Source organism: Mobula birostris, chromosome 11 (assembly GCF_030028105.1).
Source record: "Mobula birostris isolate sMobBir1 chromosome 11, sMobBir1.hap1, whole genome shotgun sequence".
NCBI lineage: Eukaryota > Metazoa > Chordata > Chondrichthyes > Myliobatiformes > Myliobatidae > Mobula > Mobula birostris.
Genome location: NC_092380.1, coordinates 20,080,490 through 20,106,414, shown reverse-complemented (window position 1 = coordinate 20,106,414; position 25,925 = coordinate 20,080,490). Strand labels below are relative to the sequence as shown.

The following is a 25,925-nucleotide window of genomic DNA, read 5'->3' as shown; positions in this document are numbered from 1 at the left end:
CACCTACTTTGAAAAAATACGAGGGGTGATTGATAAGTTCGTGGCCTAAGGTAGAAGGAGTCAATTTTAGAAAACCTAGCACATTTTTTTTTTAACATAGTCCCCTCCTACACGTACACACTTAGTCCAGCGGTTGTGGAGCATACGGATCCCTTCTTTGTAGAAGTGGTGAACAGCAAGGGTGATTGATAAGTTCGTGGCCTAAGGTAGACGAGATAAGTTATTAACTTCAAACTTTCTGCATTATCACTCAAAGAGCTGAACTGCATGCGCATGTAACGAGAGCATCTTGGACCTCCAGATGGTCCACAGCAGGGGTGATTGATAAGTGTGTGGCCTAAGGGAGGGGAGGAGAAGATGGCGGCGCGACGCAGTTCTGAAATGATATCGTATTTGTGAAGTAGGATGCCACGCACAATCCTGATTTGATGGAGACAGCCGTGACAAGCACGGAGGAACATCTAGAGAAACTTCTGAAATACCCGCTTCGCTGCTGCTGCTACTGTGCGATCGAGGATCTCCGGAGGGGAAGGCCCCAAATCCTCGGCTTTGCCTATTGCCTGTTGCCGAGGCTGGGGTTGAAGTGCTCGGCAGAGATGGTGCTCGGTGTCGGAGGGATGGTCGGAGGCTCAAAGTTTTCGGAAGGACTCAAGAGTCAGCAGTGGTCGGGTGCTTCCAGGATGCTGCATTGGCAAGTTTGTGGCACTGGAAGCTCATGGCAGGGAGAGTTTTTTTTCCTTTTACCGTCTGCGTGAGACGATGGGACTTTCAAGAGACTTTGAGACTTTTTTGCCGTACCCATGGTCTGTTCTTTATCAAATTACGGTATTGCTTTGGAGTGTTGTAACTATATGTTATAATTATGTGGTTTCTGTCAGTTTTTCAGTCTTGGTTTGTCTTGTATTTCTGTGATATCATTCTGGAGGAACACTGTATCATTTCTTAATGCATGCATTCCTAAATGACAATAAAAGAGGACTGCGTGTCCTCATAATCTAATCTAATCTAAGGTAGAAGGAGATGAGTTATACAGCTTTCATTACATGCACGTGCAGTTTAACACTTTGAGTGAAAATGCAGAAAGTTTTAAGTTAATAACTCATCTCCTTCTACTTTAGGCCACAAACTTATCAATCGCCCCTGCTGTGGACCACTTTCTGGAGGTCCAAGATGCTGACTTCTATAAAGAAGGGATCCGTATGCTCCACGACCGCTGGACCAAGTGCGTAAATGTAGGAAAAATAAGTGTGCTAGGTTTTCTAAAATTGACTCCTTCTACCTTAGGCCACGAATGTATCGATCACCTCTCGTAACTTCTCATACACTTCAGAACCAACGGTAGCTTCTGTTATCAAGCTTCCTGTTACTAAGGATAATTGCATCCTTTATTAAATAAAGAAATACTCACAAAGACTTTTAAAATCTCTTATTATACGTTGTCACTGTAATGCAACACTTGGGTCCAATCCCTCACAGTATAAGCACCTGTCGTAAGCTGTTCACTCAGATCCCCAGGCCGCATTACCATTTTATTCGGTATGGAAAGTGTTGCTCTTTATAGAGCAACAATGGCAGTCCAGTGAAAAGTTCAAGTTAAACACACTAATGCTCGATATTCACACGAGCCCACGTCTCAGGGCAATACTCCATATTGCCTGGGCTCTGGCTTGCTGCAGACAACACACCAAGGCCCTCTGCCCCCGACACACTGGGGAGGGGGAAGAGGATTGCCCCATGGGTCACAGTATGGGTCCAGTGAAGAAGACTGCTTGAATACAGTTACAGTCTACCAGGGAGCAAACATAGCTGTAACGGGCCAATCTGTGCTGCATGACTTGTGATCGAGCACAAGGAACTGCTGCAGAATAGGGAGGCACAGTAGTGTAGCGGTTAGCACCACGCTTCACAGTACCGGCGACCCGGGTTCAATTCCCGCCGCTGCCTGTAAGGAGTTTGTATGTTCTCCCCGTGACCACGTGGGTTTCCTCCAAGGGCTCCGGTTTCCTCCCACAGTCCAAAGACGTACCGGTTGATTGGTTAATTGGTCATTGTAAACGTCCCGTGATTAGGCTCGGATTATATCGGAGATTAACGGACAGCGCAGCTCGAAAGGTTGGAAAGGCCTATTCTGCGCTGCATCTCAATAAATAAACAAATAAAAGAATTTCACCCAGAAGTCTAATGATAAACTGGCCATCTAATTACAGTGCCCCATCTGCCAAATGTTGAGGCTGAAATGAAGTTTGCTTGCAGTGGAAACTTTTGGTTTACTTGGTAACAGGTGCTCTTGCACAATATCACAGCAGCAAGGGCATTTTATCTGAGGGTACTATGGAAACAAGAGACACACCCAGCAGATCTTATCTGCCCAGCCTTGTTTAAGGTAGGCCAGTCCAACTCCCACATGAAATTGGCAGCAACGGCTCCAGCTGCCTTGTTACGACATCTCACAAATTATGCTGATTTTAACCTACACCCAGCCACAATTCTTCATATCAGATCACCAGTCACCTCCTGTCAACCCAAAGCAGATGTCCACAGTGGGAAGGTTCATTTGCCGTGACGCTCTGCCGGTGTTGATGGTGAGGCTGCTTCGGCTGATCCTGGGATCCCCCTGTGTGCCTGTGGTCGGTGACCCCGGGTGTTCGGCTCTGTGACATTTGTAATTTTCTATTCCTCTAGAAAAATGCCAGAATCAGTTGATTCTTGAAAGATTATTATTAATGCCTCCATAATCTCTTCAGCCACTTCTTTCAGAAAACTGTGCTGTATACCATCTGATCCAGATGACATATCTACCTTCAGACCTTTCAGCTTCCCTAAGAACCTTCTCCCTAGTAATGGTAACCACATACTTCTGTTCCATGACACTCTTGAACTTCATACTATTATAGCCTTCCACAATGAAGACTAATGCAAAGTACTTATTCAGTTCATCTGCCATTTCCTTGTCTCTCTCCAGCAACATTTTCTAGTGGGCTGATATCTACTCTTGCCTCTCTTTTACACTTTATGTATCTGAAGAAACTTTTGGGATCCCCTTTAATATTATTGGCTAGCTTACCTTCTTATTCTATTTTTTCCTTCTTTATTACTTTTTTAGTTGCCTTCTGTTGGTTTTTAAAAGCTTCCCAGTCTTCTAACTTCCTACCAATTTTTTACTTATTATATGCCCTCTCTTTGGCTTTTATGTTGGCTTTGACTTCTCTTGTCAGCCACGGTTGGGTCATCTTCCATTTAGAATACTTCTCCTCTTTGGGATGTATATATCCTGTGCCTTCTGAATAGCATACAGAAATTCCAGCCATTACTGCCCTACCATCATCCCTGCCAGTGTCCTTTTCTAATCAATTTTGGCCAGCTCTCTCATAGTCATAGTCGTAGTCATACTTTATTGATCCTGGGGGAAATTGGTTTTCGTTACAGTTGCACCATAAGTAATAAATAGTAATAGAAATAGTAATAGTAATATTACTATTAGTAAATAGTAATAGTCATGGAAATATTAAGTAGTAATAAAATAGTAATAGAAAAATAGTAATAAATATATAGTAATATGTAAATTATGCCAGTAAATTATGAAATAAGTCCAGGACCAGCCTATCGGCTCAGGGTGTCTGACCCTCCAAGGGAGGAGTTGTAAAGTTTGATGGCCACAGGCAGGAATGACTTCCTATGATGCTCTGTGCTGCAGCTCGGAGGAATGAGTCTCTGGCTGAATGTACTCCTGTGCCCACCCAGTACATTATGTAGTGGATGGGAGACATTGACCAAGATGGCATGCAACTTAGACAGCATCCTATTTTCAGACACCACCGTGAGAGAGTCCAGTTCCATCCCCACAACATCACTGACCTTACGAATGAGTTTGTTGATTCTGTTGGTGTCTGCTATCCTCAGCCTGCTGCCCCAGCACACAACAGCAAACATGATAGCACTGGCCACCACAGACTCGTAGAATATCCACAGCATCATCCGGCAGATGTTAAAGGAACTCAGTCTCCTCATGCCCCTGTAATTTATTTTTCTCCACTGTAATACTGATACATCTGACTTTAACTTCTCCTTCTCAAATTGTAGGGTGAATTCTATCATACTATGATCATTTGTCACTAAGAGTTGCTTTACCTTAAGCTCTTTAGCTGATTCCCTAGTGGGTTCACCAACAAACTGCTGTAAAAAGACATGCCTTGGACATTCTACACATTCTTTCTCTTGGGATCCAGCACCAACCTGATTTTCCCAATCTACCTGCATATTGAAATCCCACAAAACTATCATAACATTGCCCATTCAGCATGCATTTTCTCTTTCACATTGTAATTTGTAGGTCACACCTTTACTGTTGTTTGGGGGTCTGAAAATAACTCCCATCAGGGCCTTTGTCCCCTTCTGGTTCCTCAGCTCTACTCACCTTCTGATCCTGTGTCACATTTTTCTAACGATTTGATTTGATTTGTAAGGATAAACCAAGGAAAGTGGCAGCAACGCAGCAGAGGGAGGGGGATCCACTGTTTGATGCGAAGAACAGTTTCTACTTCGGTGCAAAAACTGAAGCTCTCTAATCCCGAGAAAGAAGTTGAGTGTGAAGTTTTCCTTGATAGAGCTTCTAATGCACAGCAAAAATATGGTGATGTGTTGGACGATCTCAAACCCGGAACACCTCCTGAATTACAGAATATTTGTCCAGTGGGGATCAAAGAGATGCCACTGTTTCAGAGTTGGACAAGAAGACGGCCAACATGTTGATGTTAGCATTGCAACGCTCTTGCTGATGACAGCCTCAATACTCTGCACCAAGGAGGAAGTCTGGAATGCGTGGTCATGTCAAATCAGACCATTTTGAAGCCCATCCGGCTGGATCTGGCTCAAAAGGAGGAAGAATCTTCCACATTCTCAGACATGATGGTCAATGCTCTATTCTTGTATATTCTAAATAAACAGGTTTTCCCCTCCCCTTCCCATTTCCATCCCCCAACACCCCTCCCTCCCCCTCATCCCCCTCCCTTTCATCCCCCTTCCCCTCCCTCTCATCCCCCTCCCTCTCTCCCCCCTCCCCTCCCCCTCCCTCTCCCCTCCCCCCTCCCCCTCCCTCTCCCTCCCCCCTCCCCCTCCCTCTCCCGCCCTCTCATCCCCCTCCCCCTCCCCAACTCCCCTCCCCTCCCCTCACTCTCATCCCCATCCTCCCCCTCACCCCCTCCCCATCCTCCCCCTCACCCCCTCCCCTTCATCCCCCTCCCCCTCCCCTTCAATCCTCCCCTCTCCCCTCCCCTCCACCTTCCCCCTCCATTCCACCTTCCCCCTCCACCTCCCCCCTCCATTCCACCTTCCCCCTCCACCTCCCACCTCCCCCTCCCCTCCACCTCCCCCTCCCCCTCCCCTCCCCCTCCCCCTCCCCCTCCCCTCCCCTCCCCCTCCCCCTCCTCATCCCCTCCCCCTCCTCCCCTCCCCCCTCATCCCCTCCCCCCTCCCCCTCCCCCTCCCCCTCCCCTCCTCATCCCCTCCCCTCCTCCTCCCCTCCCCCCTCCTCCCCTCCCCCTCCTCCCCTCCCCCCTCATCCCCATCCCCTCCCCCCTCATCCCCTCCCCCCTCCCCCTCCCCCCTCCCCCCTCATCCCCTCCCCCCTCCCCCTCCCCCCTCATCCCCTCCCCCTCCCCCTCCCCCCTCATCCCCTCCCCCCCTCCCCCCTCCCCCCTCCCCCCTCCCCCCCTCCCCCCTCCCCCCTCCCCCCTCCCCCCTCCCCTCTCATCCCCTCCCCCCCTCCCCCCTCATCCCCTCCCCCCTCCCCCCTCATCCCCTCCCCCCCTCCCCCCCTCCCCTCTCATCCCCTCCCCCCCTCCCCTCTCATCCCCTCCTCCCCTCCCCCCTCCCCTCTCATCCCCTCCTCCTCATCCCCTCCCCCCTCATCCCCTCCCCCCTCATCCCCTCCCCCCTCATCCCCTCCCTACCGGTGGAGAGACCCACCTGTCTTTCGCCGGGTGATGTAGACGAGGGCCGCCAGCAGCACCAGCAGGGAGACGGCGGTCAGCACCAGCAGGCCCATGGTCAGGGAGGACAGCGGCCAGCACTGCGGCGAACCGGTGCCGGCGGCACTGCTGCTGGTCGGGGGCGGCGCGCTGCTGAAGCCTGTAAAGCAAACGCGAGCCGTTACCGAGCGGTTCACAGACAGACGAGCCCGACACCGCCCGGGAGGGGCCGCCGCTCCAGACGGCTGCCAGACTGCGGGGGGAACTCGGCCAGTCCAGCAGCATCCGTGGAGGCAGAGGGACAGTCGCCACGCTGGGTCCTGCTCCAAGTTCCCGCGTCTGCAGACTCTTGTACTTCTGCTGAAACTGTAGATTTTCACTGGGTCAGAAATCATGGATTTCCTCAAAAATGGCCGAAGCTGAAAATCCACGGATGGAGACACACAAGGATTGGGAAAGACGAACATGAACTATTTGAGATCAATGCCCTGATGGAGTGTCACTGACCTGGCACGTAACACAGCCCTTTCCCCCATAATTGCTGCCTGAACTGCTGAGTATTTTCAACAATTTTTGCCTTCAATTAGGTAAGAGCAGTGTTGGTGATCTGGTGTTAGTGATACCTGATTCTTTTAGCTTTCCATACATGTAATGTTAGATGCTCTCCAATTATACCAACACACACACACATTTTGCAACTCAGCATTGTTCCACCCTAATTAGCTCTTCTGCATCCTGACACTATCACTTGAACGTTTCTGAATCGAAGCAAAGTGCATTTCCAACATCTCCTCCATCCAGCTTTGTAAAAATATTTGCATCCTTCAATGATAACCAAGTTTACCCTCCTGAACTCCAGAGAAAAACAGATCAAGTTCAGAGAACACGCGCCCAACCTCTCAAGCACAGATCCAGCTTACCTGAACATTTACCCCACTCTCAAACACAGTTAACTTTAACTTCATTTATTTTACTTTATTGTCGCCAAACAATTGATACTAGAGCATGCAATCATCACAGCGATATTGGATTCTGCGCTTCGCGCTCTCTGGAGTACAACTCAAAGCAGTTAATGCACACCTCCCAAACACATGCGATGCACACCTAGTCTCCCAAACACACATCTAGTTTATCCAAACACACAAAAAACCTGCAGGTGCCGGAAATCCAAAGTAACACACACAGAATGCTGGAGGAAGTCAGCAGGCCAGGCGGCATCTATGGAAAAGAGTAAACAGTCAATGCTTTGGGCCGAGATCCTTCTTCAGGACTGGAAAGGAAGGGGGAAAGAGTCAGACTAGGAAGGTGGGGAAGGGGAGGAAGTAGTACAAGGTAGCAGGTGAAGGGTGAAACTGGGGGTTGAGGGGAAGATGGTGAAGAGCTGGGAAGTTGATTGGTGAAAGGGATAAAGGGCTGGAGAAGGACAGAGAGGACAGAAGATCGTGTCGTGGGAGATGGAAGATTGTAAGCAGCGAGCTGGCTGTTGGCTGTGTGCCCAGAGAACCGAGGTCTTAAGGCACAGAGCTTGGAAAAAGCGATGCAATAGACTTTTAACACCATAAATTGGCGAGCTATTTTGTTATGTCTCCCCTCTTGCTGTGAAATGAGAACACTTCTTTCTCCCTTATTAGTGAGAGAGAGAGCCTATGGTATGTCGAATTACCGGGTGAGCGAGCAGTCTTTGGGGTACTGCAAGTCTGTGTCTTTATTGATGCTTTGCTGCATGCTTGAGTGCTCGGTGGGGGGTGCAGATGCTTTTTTCCTGGTGGGGGGGGTCGTCGCTTTGCTGCTGCTTATGCATGGGAGGGGGGAGCTGGGGGGGCTTTGGGGTTCTAATGTTCAACTCTCGTTCTTTGGGGCACCCCTCTGTTTTCATCCATGTTTGCAAAGAAAAGAAATTTCAGAATGTATATTGTTAGTTATTTCTCTGACATTAAATTGAACCTATTGAGAAGAAAGGGAAGGGGGAGGAGCACCAGAGGGAGGTGATGGGCAGGTAAGGAGATAAGGCAAGAGAGGGAAACAGGAATGGGGAACGGTGAGGGAGAGGAGGTGGGAGGCCGATTTCCAGAGATTTGAGAAATTGATGTTAATGCCATCTGGATGGCATAAATGTTTACCCAATGTGGGCTCAGTTTACTCCATGTTGTTCCAGCCCACTCAGTGTTGATTATCTGTATAATGTATGCGTATGAAGAGATGACTTTTTATGCAGGCGCGACCAATGCAAAGTTTCTACTGAAACACAACAAATTTCAGGGACCTGCTGGAACTTGTGGAACTGGGTCATGCAGCCAAAATACTTCCACGTACACGCAGAGTATTTCATTGACATGCACTGTAATATTTATCATTGTTGTAAGAAGAGTGGTTCAAATGCATTCCACACTCAAGAGTGGGTACACCTGCTTGTTAGTGCAAATATCTAATCAGCCAGTCATTAGATGCATAAAAGCATGCAGACGTGGTCAAGAGGTCCAGTGTGCCTCCCTCTGGCAGCACATCTACTAGAATTGGAATGATACGGAGAAGATTAGCAAGGCCCCTGTGCAAGGATGACATGCAAATTCATGAAGTGTTCCATATTTTTGGGAATAGACCTTCCACCTAGTAAATCAGAAGCTAAAGGGTTGGTCGGCTTAAGATTAGGGGGTTATGGCAAGGCCTGTGCGATAATGGGCCTAAGGGGATATCTTTACAGAATACACAAAACTGTTGTGTTTATGGGGGGGGGGCGGTCAAACAAAAAGGGAAAGAATTATTTTGACACGAATTAGAACTGAGCATACTATGCTTAGTTATTCCTTGTATCTTTTTGGAAAATGTCATTTTGGATTGTGTAAGCTTTGTCATCACTATGAAACAATTGAACATATACTTCTACAATTGAATCATATAAGATTGAAAGAAACCAAATGTGGACTTCATTACAATATTTGGTGGTTGATAGTTTTCATTTAAAAACTTTAAGACAGTGTCATCTGTCATTACTTACAGTCTGTAGGGCTCTTTGGGGTTATTTAGCCTTCATTTGAAAGAGAAGCAGTAAGGGTTTTATTTCCCACCTCTCTACACCACATTCCAGTTCGCTTGGTGGTGGTAATGCACCTTTAAGTTGGACTGCCAACCACCACAGAAAGTCAGAAGGAAAAAAAAGAGTTTTTGTTGTTCAGACCGAACATCACAATGGGGAAGAAATGTGGTCTAAGAAACCATAACAATTTAGTGATCGCTGGTGCTGGACGAGGTGGTTTGCGTATCTCAGAAACTGCTGATCTCCTGGGATTTCCACGCACAACAGTCTCCAGGGTTTACAGAGAATGGCATGAAAAGCAAAAAAAAAAAAATACGCATCCAGTGAGTGGCAGTTCTTTGGGTGAAAAAGAGAGGTCAGAGGAGAAATGGCCAGTCTGATTCAAGCTGACAGGAAGGTGACAGTGACTCAAATAACCACACATTATGACAGTGGTGTGCAGAAAAGCAGCTCTGAATGCACAGCATGTCAAACCTTGAAGTGGATGAGCTACGGCAGCAGAAGACCACATTAAAACCTTCTAGAACTTTCCATTTAATCCCTCTCTGCAATTTATTCTAAAAACACCCATGAGTTTTGATTCTTTAATGATTACTATTATACCAGCCTTTGAGGTGATGCATTCCTGATCACAATCTGCTACATGAACAATTTCCTCAATCACTTGAAATGTGAATTTGTAAAGAAGTCCCCAGCACAAAGTTCAGTGGAGACACATTCCTGACCTGAAACAATTCTCCCCCACCACAGACACAGCTTGATCGGCTGAGTTCCTCCAGCGGATTGCTTGTTGCTACAAAACTCAATGACTGAAAGTTTGGTTGATTGCTGAACTTGGCAAAATGTTTGCAGAAATTTCGGCTCCAACCGAGAAGCCATCGTTGCACAGTTTAGGGTGTTGTCTCCTCGGAATGCCGGCTTATATACTCCTCTGAGGTCCGAATGGATCTTGATTTGATGTCATGATCTGGGTGGCTGGTCAAAACACTGAACAGTGTAGACTGAAACCTACAATCAGTGCATCAATGGAGACTGAAGAGAAGTCGAGGTGAAATGAAACCGCTTAAGTCTTGAGTAACATTTCCAAGTGGCCTCACTGGCTGAAGAGCATTTTGGGAAGTGCGCAGACGACATCAGAGATTGAGTTGATCACAGGAAATCAGTAGCAGGGCCTATATATTTTGTCCCAAAAATATTCTTTATTATTTGAATTTGTAAATATAAGAGCTCAGGAAATGGCCTTTAGGCCGACTAGTCTATGCTGACAATAAAGCATCCTGTTGCACCAAAATCCCATTTGATTCTCCCACATTCCTGTCAAGTACACTGCTTCCCCTCCCTTGATTTTACCACTCCACTTCACACTAGGGACAGCTTACTGACCCATGCATCCTTGAAACACGGGCAGAGCAAAAACATGCAGGAAAAACTCGCAGTCAGAATCAGAATCAGGTTTAATATCACCGGCATATGTCATGAAATTTGTTGACTTTGTAGCAGCAGTACAATGCAATACATAATAATAGAGAAAAAAATCGTGAATTACATTAAGTATACATGAAATTGTTAAATTAAATAAGTAGTGGAAAAATTGAAAGAAAAAAGTAGTGAGGTAGTGTTCATGGGTTCAATGTCCATTCAGAAATCAGGCAGCAGAGGGGAAGAAGCTGTTACTGAATCGCTGAGTGTGCGCCTTCAGGCTCCTGCACCTCCTTCCTGATGGTAACAATGAGAACAGGGCGTAATCTGGGTGATGGAGATCCTTAATGATGGGCACCACCCTTCTGAGGCACCACTGCTTAAAGGTGTCCTGAGTACTACAGAGGCTAATGGCCATGAAGCTGACTAAGTTTACCACTCTCTGCAGCTTACTTCGATCCCGAGCAGTAGCGCCCCCCCTCCATCTCCTATATTAGACAGCGATGCAACCAATTAGAATTCTCTCCCCGGTACATCTGTAGACGTTATGACCTGCATCCTAAGGGTTTTGAAAGAGGTGGCGATGAAGGTAGTCAGCCCATTGGTTGTCATCTGCCAACACTCCAGAGACTGTAGCATGTTGCCCACAGAGTGGAAGCGGGTCAATGCAATAGACTAAAGTTAGCCTAACTTTAGCAGTGGGGAGATTGGAAGAGTTGATAAAGAAAAAATTGATACAGAACATATAAGAGGATTGGGCAGAGTCAACAAGGATTGATGAAAGGGAAATCATGCTTGACAATACAGTACATTAGAACAGGCCTGGTGATGCGGTGCATATGAACTGCAATAAGATGTCACAAAAAAGATTAAAGTACAGAGTACCTGGAGGCATATGACAAGATAGGCAGAACTCAGCATGGATTTCTTAAAGGAAAATCCTGCCTGACAAACCTATTACAATTTTTTGAGGAAATTACCAGTAGGCTAGACAAGGGAGATGCAGTGGATGTTGTATATTTGGATTTTCAGAAGGCCTTTGACAAGGTGCCACACATGAGGCTACTTAACAAGATAAGAGCCCATGGAATTACGGGAAAGTTACATATGTGGATAGAGCGTTGGCTGATTGGCAGGAAACAGAGAGTGGGAATAAAGGGATCCTATTCTGGTTGGCTGCCGGTTACCAGTGGTGTTCCACAGGGGTCCGTGTTGGGGCCGCTTCTTTTTACATTGCACATCAATGATTTGGATTATGGAATAGATGCCTTTGTGGCTAAGTTTGCTGACGATACGAAGATAGGTGGAGGGGCCGGTAGTGCTGAGGAAACGGAGAGTCTGCAGAGAGACTTGGATAGATTGGAAGAATGGGCAAAGAAGTGGTAAATGAAATACAATGTTGGAAAGTGTATGGTTATACACTTAGGCAGAAGAAATAAATGGGCAGACTATTATTTAAATGGGGAAATAATTCAAAGTTCAGAGATGCAATGGGACTTGGGAGTCCTCGTACAGGATACCCTTAAGGTTAACCTCCAGGTTGAGTCGGTGGTGAAGAAGGCGAACGCAATGTTGGCATTCATTTCTAGAGGAATAGACTATAGGAGCAGGGATGTGATGTTGAGGTTCTATAAGGCACTGGTGAGACCTCACTTGGAGTACTGTGGGCAGTTTTGGTCTCCTTATTTAAGAAAGGATGTGCTGATGTTGGAGAGGGTATAGAGAAGATTCACTAGAATGATCTCAGGAATGAGAGGGTTAACATATGAGGAACGTTTGTCCGCTCTTGGACTGTATTCCTTGGAGTTTAGAAGAATGAGGGGAGACCTCATAGAAACATTTCGAATGTTGAAAGGCATGGACAGAGTGGATGTGGCAAAGTTGTTTCCCATGATGGGGGAGTCTAGTACGAGAGGGCATGACTTAAGGATTGAAGGGCGCCCAATCAGAACAGAAATGTGAAGAAATTTTTTTAGTTAGAGGGTGGTGAATCTATGGAATTTGTTGCCATGGGCAGCAGTGGAGGCCAAGGCATTGGGTGTATTTAAGGCAGAGGTTGATAGGTATCTGGGTAGCCAGGGCATCAAAGGTTATGGTGAGAAGGCAGGGGAGTGGGACTAAATGGGAGAATGGATCAGCTCATGATAAAATGGCGGAGCAGACTCAATGGGCCGAATGGCCAACTTCTGCTCCTTTGTCTTATGGTCTTATGGTCTTGTGGTCTACACAGACTTGATACTGGGCTTTGCTGAGGAGAAATATGGCAGTGAACCTTTGGTATTCTGTACACAGGAGGGCAGTGGGGCCCCAGTTAGGCGTATTGTCACTACACAGATCAATACATTCTGCGATAGGATGAGCTCAGTGCAAGAAAGTGTCGCTGAGGTAACAGATCGGCCTTGATCCACTCAATGATGGTGCAGGCTAAATGGATGTTTCTTACTTCTATTTTATATGCGAATGAGTTATTTATTTTAGGTCAGAATGTTGTTTTCTGGCACCTGTCAGAAAATGGTTCCTATTAATGAACTATTGCTGAATGCATCCATTGTTTCTCTTGGAAGATTCAGTACCATGGAATCCACAGCATAGAAACAGCGCATCAGCCCGCCATCTCAATCAGTCCCTTTTCCACACCAATTCCTTTTACCAGCATTTATCTGTAGCCCACTATATGGCAATTCAAATACTTGTCCAAATTCTTCCTAAATATTGTTACACTCTCCACTTCACTTCCTTCTGGATGAAAATAAAATCTCCTCAGGTCCCCTCACAGACTTATGCTAACTGGGGTTAGACACCTCTGGCATGGGGAGAGATTTCTCACAATTCGCTCTATCTATGCCTCTCACAATTTTGTATACCTGCACCTGGTTTTTCACCAGCCTCCTCTACCCAGTCTCTTTTCGTGACTAAAACATGCCAATTCAGGCATCATCCTGGTTAACCCCTTCCATTGCAATCAAGTCCTTCCCAAAGCATGGTGTCCAGATACAGTACTCCCAGTGCCTCAGCTAATGAAGGTAAGTATCCCATATGGCTTCTTCACCAGTTCTGTGTAAAAGTCCCACACACACACACACACACACACACACACACACACACACACACACACACACACACACACACACACATATATATATAGATATATAGCTAGGGTGCCTAAGGCTTTTGCACAGTACTGTAGTAATTTTATGTATTACACTGTACTCCTGCCACACAAAACAGATTTCATGACATATGTGAGCGATGATAAACCTGATTCTGGTAGGGGTCTCTTGTGGACTGAGAGTGGGAAAGGGGGAGGGGGTGGGGAATCATGTTTGGGAGAGGGGAGGGAGCAGGAAGCACCGTAGAGACATTCTGTAATGATCATTAAACCAATGGTCTGGAATCAAATCACGTTGCCTGGTGACTCAGGACTGGGTGTATCTGCACATATGCTACCCACGCCCATGCCGGCACTCCTTCTCTGCCAGCTGCCCCCATACACTTCCCGCGGCACTTCGCCCTGGCCATTCCCAACACCCTTTGCTCCCACCGGATTTACAAACTCGCTCTCCGTTCCACATTGACAAATACAGTACTGAGCCATCGTGTCAGGGATCTTTGAATTTACAGTATATACTGAGATCCTTCTGTTCCCCAGTGCTCCCTAGGGCCCTACCTTTTGTGTGCAAACGGAAGATGCCCACCCAAGGTGCGGACTCTCTAGCCTCATTGATTTTCCTATAGATCACCGCACAGGGAATCACTTGGTAGCTCTACTGCCCTTTCAACGCTCTATAGACAGCACTCCTGCAGTCCACCGAAATTCAGATTTATGTGCATCGAAACAGAGTAAAATGTATTGCTTTTATTAACAACCAACACAACTAACGGCCACACATTCTGGTGCCAACAATGTTTGGCAGAACAACAGAGAACACAGTAAGCAACAAAATGACAACAACGCTTTCCTCCCTCCCCCTCTCCCCTCCCCTCTCTCTCACACACACACACACACACACGTGCCGCTCTGGGTCTCCAGCAGATTTGCAGACAATGGGCCGCTGACTGACCCAGCGAACTTCAGACTTGTAGACACAGGCCTCCAGGCATTGGACTGCACTCTCAGACTTCTGATCAAGCTTTGGGCTTCGGCGTTCGGTATGGACCCCGGGCCTAGCCGATGACAGGACCCTGAATTCAGTCTGAATCCAAACCTGGTGCCCTCCCATCAGTCCACAGTCAATGGCTTTTGATTTGCTCTGCTGTTCATTTCAATCCCAAGGCACTGGGCAATCCTCAATATACCTCCTGCCTTCTATAAGCTGAAATACCTCTCAAAGTACTGTGCAAAAGTCCTAGGCACATATATATAGCTAGGATGCCTAAGGTATCTGGTGGGAGGACAGGATTTTGGGAATGGTGAGGGTGGAGCACCGTGGGACGGGTGTGGGACAGGTGGCAGAGAATGAGTGTCAGGGGTAGGGGATTACGCAGATGCTAACATGCCCAGTGCCGAGATGCCAGGCAAGGCCACTTGGTTCTAAACAATTAGCTTATTGATCATTACAGAATGTCTCTCTGGTGCTTTCCGCTCCCTTCCCCCCCTTCCCACTCTCAGTCCACAATAGAGACCCATATCTGAATCAGGTTTATCATCACTCACGTATGTCATGAAATCTGTTTTTGTGGCAACAGTACATTCCAATACATCAAATGACTACAGTAGTGTGCAAAAGTCTGAGGCACCATAGCTATACCTATACAATATGTGCCTAAGACTTTTGCACAGTACTGTATGCCCAGGAGTGACCTCAGGACACTGATTTCTAAAACTCTGCCCTATCAAATACTGCAGTCACATTGTAGGGAACAGAACAGAGAACAGCACAACACTGTACAGACCCTTCGGCCCATCATAACGCTGGCGAACATGATGCCAAATTAAAGTAAGTTTCTTCTATCTCCCTCCGTTTCCTGCATGTTCATGCGTCTGTCTAGCAGCTTCTTAAATGCTGATATTGTCTCCGTTTCTACCATTACCTCTAGCAGCCTGTTCCAGGCCCCAAGCATTGTGTGAAAACTTGCTCTCTGAACATCTCCTTTAAACTTTCCCCTACTCACCTTAAACAATGTCCCCTAGCATTTAACCCTGGTTTCATGCTCACTATTTTGCCCTGTCACAGAATAAAATATTTACCTGTCAGGGTCAACTTGGTTCCATTTCCGAAGGACAATTTCCCTAAACTCCAGCCTGCACAGAGATAAATGCCAGCGTCCGAGGGAGTCACTCTGTTTATGGTTAGGTTTAAGCTCTGGCTGTTCACCGACACGTTGAAGGATGAAGTGTTCGAAAGCCCGTCAGACAGGAAGGTCTGCCTGGAGTTGAGAAACGAATACGCCAACAGCGTGGGGGCCTTCCCGTTCTGTTGCCGCATCCAGTACACGTTGCTGTATACGGTGAAGCTCTTATGCCGCATGAGACATGTCAGGGTCACTGTGTCTCCCAGCCGAACCGGCTGGGATAGAGCTGGCTGGATGATCAGGTAACTACACTGCACACCTGTGGGAAATGGAGCGCAGAACAATCCCATTAGTGGAACGTGAAGGTAAAGAGCAGTCGTTACATTTACAACAGGGCCTCTGACATAGCTATCTGACAATCCCCGACTCTCTCCTTGTTCTCCCATTGGGCAGAAGTTACAGAACTGTGCAAAAGTCTTAGGCACATGTAAAAAAATTATGTAAAGTGTATTTCACTATTATCAAAATAATGAAATGAGAAGTTTCTAAACACAAAAAAACTATATAGAGCAGTAAACAGCGAAAAAAAAAAACTAAATCAAATCACTGTTTGGTGTAACACACACAAATGCTGGAGGAATTCAGCAGGCCAGGCAGCATCTATGGAAAAAAGTACAGTCACCGTTTCGGGCCCAAACCCTTTGGCAGGATAGTCACCCTTTAAAACTGCATCAATTCTCTTAGGTACTCTGTCATGTAGTTTTATAAAAAAATCAGCCGGTTGGTCGTTCCAAGCATCTTGGAAACTTGCCATAGTTCTTTTGCAGGCTTTGGCTGTCTCGCTTGCTTCTGTCTCTCCAGGTAATCCCAGACAGCCTCGGCAATGTTGAGATCAGGCCTCTCTGGAGGCCACACCATCAGAAACCATATAAAATATCTCGGGTGCCGATGACTTTTGCACAGTACTGTATAAAAGCTCGAGAGCAGCTTCAAGCACGTGTGCAGCTTTTATCGTGCTCTTGAACAGACCTCTCATGCATTAAAATCCCTGATCTCCCAATCTAACAGAACACACACAAAATGCCGAAGGAACTCAGCAGGTCAGGTAGCATCTATGAAGATGAATGAAGAGCTGGTGTTTCAGCCAAGACCCTTCATCAGGACAATGATGAAAGACTACTTCTGTGTTCATGATCTCTCAGTCTACTTTGCACTTTAAACATCTATCTCCAGTGCACTGTTTCTATAACGTAACATTATTGTTAGGTTTAGGAGCTCCAGCTCTCCAGAATATGCATAGCTGGTGTGGCCCCTTTAAAAACTCAGTCCCATCCGCTAATTGGTGGCATATGTTTTCGTGCCAGGATTTTAATACTTAAAATCCAAGTAGAGCTGACGATTGAGCACCAAACCCCAGTTCAGATCAGCATCTACTTGGATTCTCGTCTAGTGTCTAGTTTAGGACCCTGGCCTTATTTCAGTATTGTATCATGTCTCAGGTCTCGATTATAGTCTCGGATACTCCAGCCCTTAACCATCCTCGCCTAGGTCTCTTGTCACAACTATGTTCCGCATTCTGTTTTCCATTTGTACTACCTCGATGTACTTAGGTATAGAATGCTCTGTCAGGAGGAGACACAAACAAAAGCTTTTCATTGTATCTCAGTACATGTGGTGATAATAAACTTGTGTGCGTTGGACTCTGGTCAGATGATGTGTATATCCTGATAAAATATTAAGGTTCTGTGTTAATCTGGTTCATTTCTTTATCTGGCTCAGGGCGATTTGTTCACCGTGACTGAATGCACACTATGTGCTTGAGATGGACAGATTTACAGGGGTGATCAGGCTGGGTGTGGAAGTAAAAACCTGTCGTTGGGCAGGGGCCACCTTTGCTCGTGCTGGGGTAGCATTATGTTAGGGCCAGGCATGAAGTTTACACACAGGTGGACTGCGACGTTAGCTACCCTTCTAAAATACTCAGTGTAATGAGTTCTTCGTGCCTTTGAGGTTTTCAAAGCACCGGAATTGGTTAATTGTTGTTCAATAAGTGTTCTTAATCATTTAGATTTAATCTAAATGTTAATCTAGTAAGATCTCTTACTAGCTCTTTTTTCAGTTAGTCCTGATGAAGCGTCTCGGCCTGAAACGTCGACTGTACCTCTTCCTAGAGATGCTGCCTGGCCTGCTGCGTTCACCAGCAACTTTTATGTGTGTTGCTTGAATTTCCAGCATCTGCAGATTTCCTCGTGTTTAGATTTGCTTGTTTTCTTGGATGACTCACTCTTCATACTGCCGTCTCCTGATGCTTTCTGTTTAAACTTGTTTCCTTTGATAGGTTCAGGGAATCTGTTTTACTGGTATTATTTAAGCGGACGCCCAATTCATGCTAATCGCGGGGTCCTAGTTTTGAGAATGTAATGCCTCACGGTGTCGCTCAGCTGTTCTGTTGGAATTCTTATGAATAAACTCTGGTCGCCCTCTCTACAACGGAGTCTGTCTTTCCTCTGCAAATCACACAGAATGCCAGAGGAACTCAGCAGGCCAGGCAGCATCTAAGGAAATGAATAAACAATTGACGTTTTGGGCCGAAACCCTCCATCAGGACTGGAAAAAAAAGATGAGAAGTCAGAGCAAGAAGGAGTGGGGAGGATGCCTACCCTGGAAAAGTTTAAATCTTCTCTTTGACGGGAGTTCAGTGAAATCCTCTCTCACTGCTCCCCCTCTGTGATCTCTGCGGCCCTCCGACAAATTTTTTTTCTTACGTCAACTGTTTATTCCTTTCCATAGATGCTGCCCGACCTGCTGAGTTCCTCCAGCATCTTGTGTGTTTTGCCTCAGCTTTCCAGCAGCTGCAGATTTGTTCGTGTTTGTGTCTTTCCTCTGCACTTGGGCTCCACCATTGCCAGTGAGTGTTCTGACACTCAGATGTTATTGCCTAATTTCTGCTAATTACTGGCAACTTCTTAAATCCTGCATTGGGTACCTTACACTGGTATAATTAGTAAACATTAAACAATTGGTTATTAAAAAGACAGCTAGTGGCATATCCTAGAGAGTGAATATAACAGAGAATCTGGCTATTCGGCCCCTCTACTGAATTATCCTCCCCAATCTCACCAAGATTTTGGGCAGTAATGCAAATCCACCAAAATACAATGCCGATCACCTCAGCCAAACTCTAGGACCAGCAGGTCACCAGTCCCTGCCTGACTGGGTTGAATGCAAATTCAGTATCTGGTGGATGCTGGAATTACTCAGCTGGTCTGGCTGCGTCTGTGGAGAACCCCACTCGTCCATTCGGTATGCTGACCGGCCGTCTGAGCATTGTCAGCCTCGAGCTGGTAAAGTAAGCCTGGAATTCCAGGCGGCACCAGTAAAAGATTAACGCGACTAAGCCCGCACTTCACGCCCACAGTTTCTTTCTGGTATCCGCGCCTTTACCCCGAAATCCGAGGCCGCGCAGCGAAAGAGTTCGGGCCACTCGAATGAATTCGGAGAGGTGACAACTTTCGACACTCTAACGATCAGGACAATAGAAAAACTCACAGTTCTGCAGAAGAACCGAGACGAACAGAGCCCACATGTCTGCCTTCGCTACCAGGAGCACTTGCTTCCTCTGGCCCGCGTTACACACTCTATACCGCAGAGAGAGCCCGTAAAATAGGTCGCCCCGACAGTTTCTGCCCGCCCTTCCTTCCTCACACATCAAAGTCTCGGAAAGTTCCAGTGTCGGGTAAGTTGGACCCAACGGAAAAAAAACAGAACGTGATATCGAAGTATCTTTTCAAGACAAAAGATGCGACATTGCAAAGTTGACGCCAAACTGAACGGCCGTGGCTCGCAAACGGTGGCGCGGGCGATCCGCACTGGGCTCTGGTGCTCTGTCCCGGCACAGGAGGTACCGCGACCCATGTGTACGGCATCGCCCACACCATCCCACAGACATTAGATCGAGGAGAGGGGCCAGGTTTATGGAGGCATTTCATGGGATGTTTACACTGGTGCCGGTGGGGAAACGAACTCTCACAAAGATAAAGGGGTTGCCAATTCGGCGACGGCGCGCATTTCTGGTCGCCTTGCTGCGGGAAGATGCCGTTAAGATTCACCAGGTTATTCCCCGTCTGGAGTGCCTGAGTTATAAGGAGAATCTGGACTGGATGGGACATTTTTCTAGCGTGTAAGTGACTGAAGGATTTATTTGTTGAGATACAGCGAGGAATAGACTCTCACGGCCATGCCGCCCAGCAACCCCCGATTTAATCCTAGCCTAATCACGGGACAATTGACAAATGACCAATTAATTTACCCGTACGTCTTTGGTCTGTGGGAGGAAACCACAGCACCTGGAGGAAACCCACTGGGTGACAGGGAGAACGTACAAACTCCTTACAGGCAGTGGCAGAAATTGAACCCCCCCATTGCTGGTATTGTAAAGCATTGACCTTGTAGAGCAGGTTCCCTATGTCCCAGTCTGGGGTCTGCAGGCCCCTCGGATAGTGCTAGAGGTCCATGGCATAACCCCTGGTCTAGAGGTTTATGAAATCATGAGGGACGTAAATAAGGAAACTTATTTCGGAAAGGTAAATAAGGAAAGATCACTGTCTTTTTCCAGGGGTAGGGGAGTCTAGAGGGCATAGGTTTGTGACGGGAAAGATTTAAGAGAGGAAAGATTTAATAGCGACTCCAAGGGTGTATGAAATGGGGGTGGGAAAATGAGCTACTAGGGCCAGGAACAATTAAAATGTTTAAAAGACATTGGACAGGTAAATGGATAGGAAAGGTTTAGAGCAGGGGTACCCCTTTGGTTAATGGTAGGGGATGATGGCGTTAAAAGAGGTTGGGAACCCCTGGTTTGGAGGGAAATGGACCAAATGCAGGCAAATAGAAGTAGCTCAGGTAGGTAACTAGGTTGGCACAGATGAGATGGGCCAAGGGGCCCATTTGTGCACTGTTTGTCACCAGGTTTGGATATGGCCCAAGTGCGGAGTGAGAGACTCTGAAGCAGGTCGATAGTTCACAAACTTCAATGTGAACAGTGTTAAGGGGAAAGGAAAACAATAAACGCTAAGCCAAACAGGGCCGTTAACTAAAACACTCAAACGGAAAACGAAGCCTATACTGCGGCTGAAAAGAACAACTAAGAATTAAATGAATACCATTAGTCTTCAGACTCAGTTGACTCGACAGTCCAATTTCTCAGGCAAGGTGGAATGTAAGCAGGCAGCGAAGCGTTGCTGTGTCCAAGTCTCGACAAATACTACATTGGAGTGAATGGAGTTAAATACTATAACAATGAAATAATAATTAGCTGACACGTGCATATTCACGAGCGCAATTGCCAAATCTGTGGTGGTGACACTGTTTTGCTTTATGATTCCATAAATAAACCTGAATGGGGCATCAAATCTGACACCTGCTACCCTGGGACTGGTTCACTTAAACAGAACTGATGCTTTTTAAGTTAGGCAGAAAGGTCCAGGAGGTGGTGTTGGTGCAGTGAGGTGAAGTGGCATGGGGAACCTGATACACAGCGTAAGTACCAACAAGTACTTCATGGTTCTTGGGTCAGTTATTGCCATGGGCTGTGTCTCTTTAGTAGACTGGAACTTTCCATCTCATTCAACAGCTGGGAATCAGTATCCACTGACATCTCACAAATGTCTCTGATCTTGCAGAAGTTGAGAAACTATCTGCAGTTCATCCAGTAGTGAGTTGAATGCCACTGAATGGTTGCCCTATCAACCATTCCTTCACCAATATGTTCGGAAGAATCATTGGAATGACTTGAGGGTGGGGGGGGGGGATGATGAAAGCGTGGGTAGAGGACCATCATGTCCAGTAAATGTTGGTGGCGCCTAAAAATATGAATTAAATTGGAACTCTCACAGAATGGCCAAGTCATCTCACATTTCCTGCAGGTAGAGCAAATGCTGGCAGGCACTGTTGACATGAGCTGGCTGTAGAGAATTTCCGCCTACTTGATTTCTGCAGGCGTGCTGCAGGCTGACTGGTAGACATCAAGTTGATGGATATTTGTTTGATCTGCAGCACAGTTTGCTACAATGCCTGAGGTGGTTCAAGGTCAAGTCAAGAGAGATTACACCTACCTGATCACTGCTTCCTAAAGTCTATGGTATTCTTTGAAATGCAAAGATATTGAAGAGATGTTCCAGAAAAGGCAAATGACGATAAAGTATAGATAATTTACTTTATGCATCAGCATTGTGTGGGCACCTGACCAAGTGGTTAAGGCACTGGACTAGCGACCTGAAGGTCGTGAGTTCGAGCCCCAGCTGAGGGACCGTGTTGTGTCCTTGAGCAAGGCACTTAATCACACATTTCTCTGCGACGACACTGGTGCCAAGCTGTATGGGTCCTAATGCCCTTCCCTTGGACAAGGGAGAGGGGAAACTTGCAGCATGGGCAACTGCTGGTCTTCCATACAACCTTGCCCAGTCCTGCGCCCTGGAGAGTGAAGACCTTTCAGGCGCAGATCCATGGTCTCGCAAGACCAACGGATGCCTTTAAAGGTGGGCAGTGAAGACGTTTGTCTAAGATTACAATGTGATCTTGATTAACTGGGCCAATGGGCCAAGGAATGGCAGATGCAGTTTCATTGAGATTAATGTGAGCTGTTGTATTATGGTAAGATAAACTTGGACAGGTATTACATGCTAGGAGAGTACTGTAGAATGAAGAAACGTAGAGTTGCAGGTATATAGTTCCTCAAAGTGGCAACACGGGTAGACAGGGTGGCGATAAAGGGGTTTGATCTGCTTGCCTTCATTGGTCAGAATGTTTACAGGAGTTGTGATATCATGTTGCGGGGCAGCACTGTTATGTAGCGGTTAGCACTACGCTTTACAGTACCGGCGACCCGGGTTCAATTCCCGCCGCTGCCTGTAAGGAGTTTGGATGTTCTCCCCGTGACCGCGCGGGTTTCCTCCGGGAGCTCCGGTTTCCTCCGGGAGCTCCAGTTTCCTCCCACAGTCCAAAGATGTACCGGTTAATTAGTCATTGTAAATTGTCCTGTGATTAGGCTAGGATTAAATTGGGGGATTGCTGGGAGGCGCAGTTTGAAGGGCAGAAGGGGCTAGCTCAATAATTAAATAAATAACTAGATGTTACACCTGTACAAGATGTTGGAGGATGGTGTACAGTTCTGTTGGCCCTACCATAGGATGGAGGAGGTATAAAAAGATTTATGAGGATGTTACCAGCATGGGTAGATATAAGGAGATACTGGATAGGCTGGGGCTTTTTATTCCCTGGAGCTTAGGAGGCTGAAGGGTGGCCTTATAGAGGTTTATAAAGTCATGAGGGGTGTAGATAAAGTGAGTCGCCAGGTCAAGGGTGTCTAAAACTAGATGGCATAAGCTTAGGATGTGGGGGAAAATGGACCTGAGGGCCAGGGTTTTCACACCGAGCTGGTGAGTGTTCAGAATGCACTGCCAGAGCAAGTGGTGGAGGCATATAGAACTACGACATTCAAAAGGCATTTGGACAGTTACACTGATAAGTAAGGTTTAGAGGAATAGGACCCAAACACAGGCAAATCTGACTAGCTCGAGTAGGTAATCTGGTCAGCCAAAGGACCCCTTTCTCTGTTATATAACTCCATGACTCTACCAATGAATGCTAATCCAAGGGAAGAACTTCGCAGCAGCACATTTGTCAGTTTTTCTTCTCTGTTTCAATCAGAATCAGATTTGTTATCACTGACTAATACGAAATTAATAAACAGTCGGCATTTCTTGAGTCCTGATGAAGGGTCTCGGCCCGAACGTCAACTGTTTATTCATTTCCATAGATGCTGCCTGGCCTGCTGAGTTCCTCCAGCATTTTGCATGTGTTGCTTTGGACTTCCAGCATCTGCAGACTTTCTCATGTTTATTATATGAAATTAGTTGTTTTGTGGCAGCAGTACTGTGCAAAGATGGAAAGTGACCATATATTACAAAAATAAAGAGTACAAAAGGAAGAATAACGAGATAGTGTGCAAGGACTGCTGATATATGCAAGAGATTCAGCAGATGTTGGAAATTCAGAGCAACACACACAAAATACTGGAGGAACTCAGCAGATCAGCCACAATCGGCAGCATGGTAGTGTAATGGCTAATACAAAGCTTTACAGTACCAGCGACCCGGGTTCAATTCCTGCTGCATGGGTTTCCTCCAGGTGCTCTGGTTTCCTCCCACAGTCCAAAGATGTACCAGCTGGTCATTGTAAATTGTCCCATGATAAAAGTGTGCTTAAGTCGGGGGTTGCTGGGTGGTGTGGCTTGAAGTGCTGGAAGGGCCGATTCCACGCTGTATCACAATAAGTAAGTACATTTAGAAAAAATATATGGAGGGGAATATATTCAGCTTGGGCTGAGACCCGTCATCACTTCTGATGGTGGAGGGGCAGAAGCTCTTGCTTGGCTCTGTCTCTAAGTTCGGAATTTATAGACTCAAGTCCCATTCCCGACTGTGAGGATCATTAGCAGGTGCAGGAATCACAGAGACTTTGGTAATTCAGACAAAACTAAAGATTTATTAAAGAAGATTAATGAGACAAACTAACAAGAGCTAAGGTAAACCATACAGGATCTCGGTGAACTGAAGTCACTTCTAATACACAGAAAAATTCGGTCTGAGTTTCACTTGACAAGGAACCACAATGACCCAACAATGAGGGTTTGGTATGCCTCCCTGAAATACACTCTGGAGCAAGTAGGAATTCCAGACATTGACATTACTGTGCTAATTAAATTAACCCGAATGACATTACTGTGCTAATTAAATTAACCCGAATTGAATACAAGTGATAAAAACAAAGAGTTTAACAATCCCCATGATCCCAAATGAGACACCTGCAAAACAAGGGGAAAAACCAGGGCTAGAGCAAAGACAAACAATTAGACACAATCCATAAGACCATACGGTATAGGAGCAGAAGTAGGCCACTTGGCCCATCGAGTCTGCTCCCCCATTCAATCATGGGCTGATCCACTTCATCCAGTCATCCCCACTCCCCTGCTTTCACCCTATACCCTTTGATGCTCCGGCTAATCAAGAACCTATCTATCTCTGCCTTAAATACACCCAGTGACTTGGCCTCCACAGCTGCCTGGGGCAACAAATTCCACAGATTTACCACCCTCTGACTAAAGTAATTTCTCCACATCTCAGTTCTAAAGGGACATCCTTCAATCCTGAATCCAAGGACAACACATACCCACAAGATGACACCAAGGAAAAACAGTCCATATACTAACTGACAAAAAGCTGACGAAGGGTCTCGGCCCGAAATGTCAACTGTACCTCTTCCTAGAGATGCTGTCTGGCCTGCTGCGTTCACCAGCAACTTTGATGTGCGTTGGTTGACAAAAAACTTGTTTTTTTACAAACAATCCCTGGATATGACATTTGATACAGTATTTGATTGCAAACATCTAGATTTGCTCTTCACTTCAGTACTGTGGGAATGAAGTCTTTCAACCAAGGTAAAACATTATCTGCTTCCAAAGCCCACATTTTCACAGTGAATATCATTAGTTACACTCAATCATTTATATAATGAACTATTCTCTTATCAGTATCCCTCAGTCAACATCATAAACACCCACTACATTGCCATTTATGGGAATGTTCTGTGTGCAAATTGGCTGTTCTCTTTCCCACATCACAACAGTCAATACATTTGAAGAATGTTACCTGGAAGACCTTAAAGTCAATAAAAGATCTAAGGTCCTGAAAGATGTTATAAAAACACAGTGGATTGTGTGACATGCTCTCTGACCTGTCATAGGACTGAAGAAGGCATGTGGTGTGTTGACCTTCATGCTTCAGGGGATTGAGTTAAAGAATGAAGAGGTAACGTTGCAGCTCTGTAAAACCCTGGTTAGACCACACTTGGAATAATATTGTGTTCAGTTCTGGTCACCTCATCATAGGAAGAATGTGAAAGTTTTAGAGAAGATTTACCAGGCTGCTGCCTGGTTTAGAGAGCATGTCTTATGCGGATAGGCTGAGTGAGCTGGGGCTTTTCTCTCTGGGGCGAAGGAGGACAAGAGGTGATTTGATTGAGGTGTAAAAGACTGAAATGACTAATATGAGGGCACAATTTTAAGGGTATTGGAAGTATAGGAGGGATGTCAGAGTTAAGTTTTTTTAATACAAAGAGTGGTTTTCTGCATGGAATGCCCTGCCAGGGGTGGTGGTAGAGGCAGAGACATTAGGAGCATTTGAAAAGCTCTTAACTAGGCACATGGATAATAGAAAAAT

The 25,925-nt window shown here is 46.2% G+C and overlaps 1 non-coding gene across 1 annotated transcript; it reads left to right on the top strand.

The window, feature by feature from the left end:
* Window positions 1–8,448: 8,448 nt before the first annotated feature.
* Window positions 8,449–8,556, top strand: LOC140205629 (U6 spliceosomal RNA). Its single transcript, XR_011887897.1, has one exon. It is a non-coding gene; the product is annotated as a U6 spliceosomal RNA (small nuclear RNA).
* The last annotated feature ends 17,369 nt before the right edge of the window (window positions 8,557–25,925 follow it).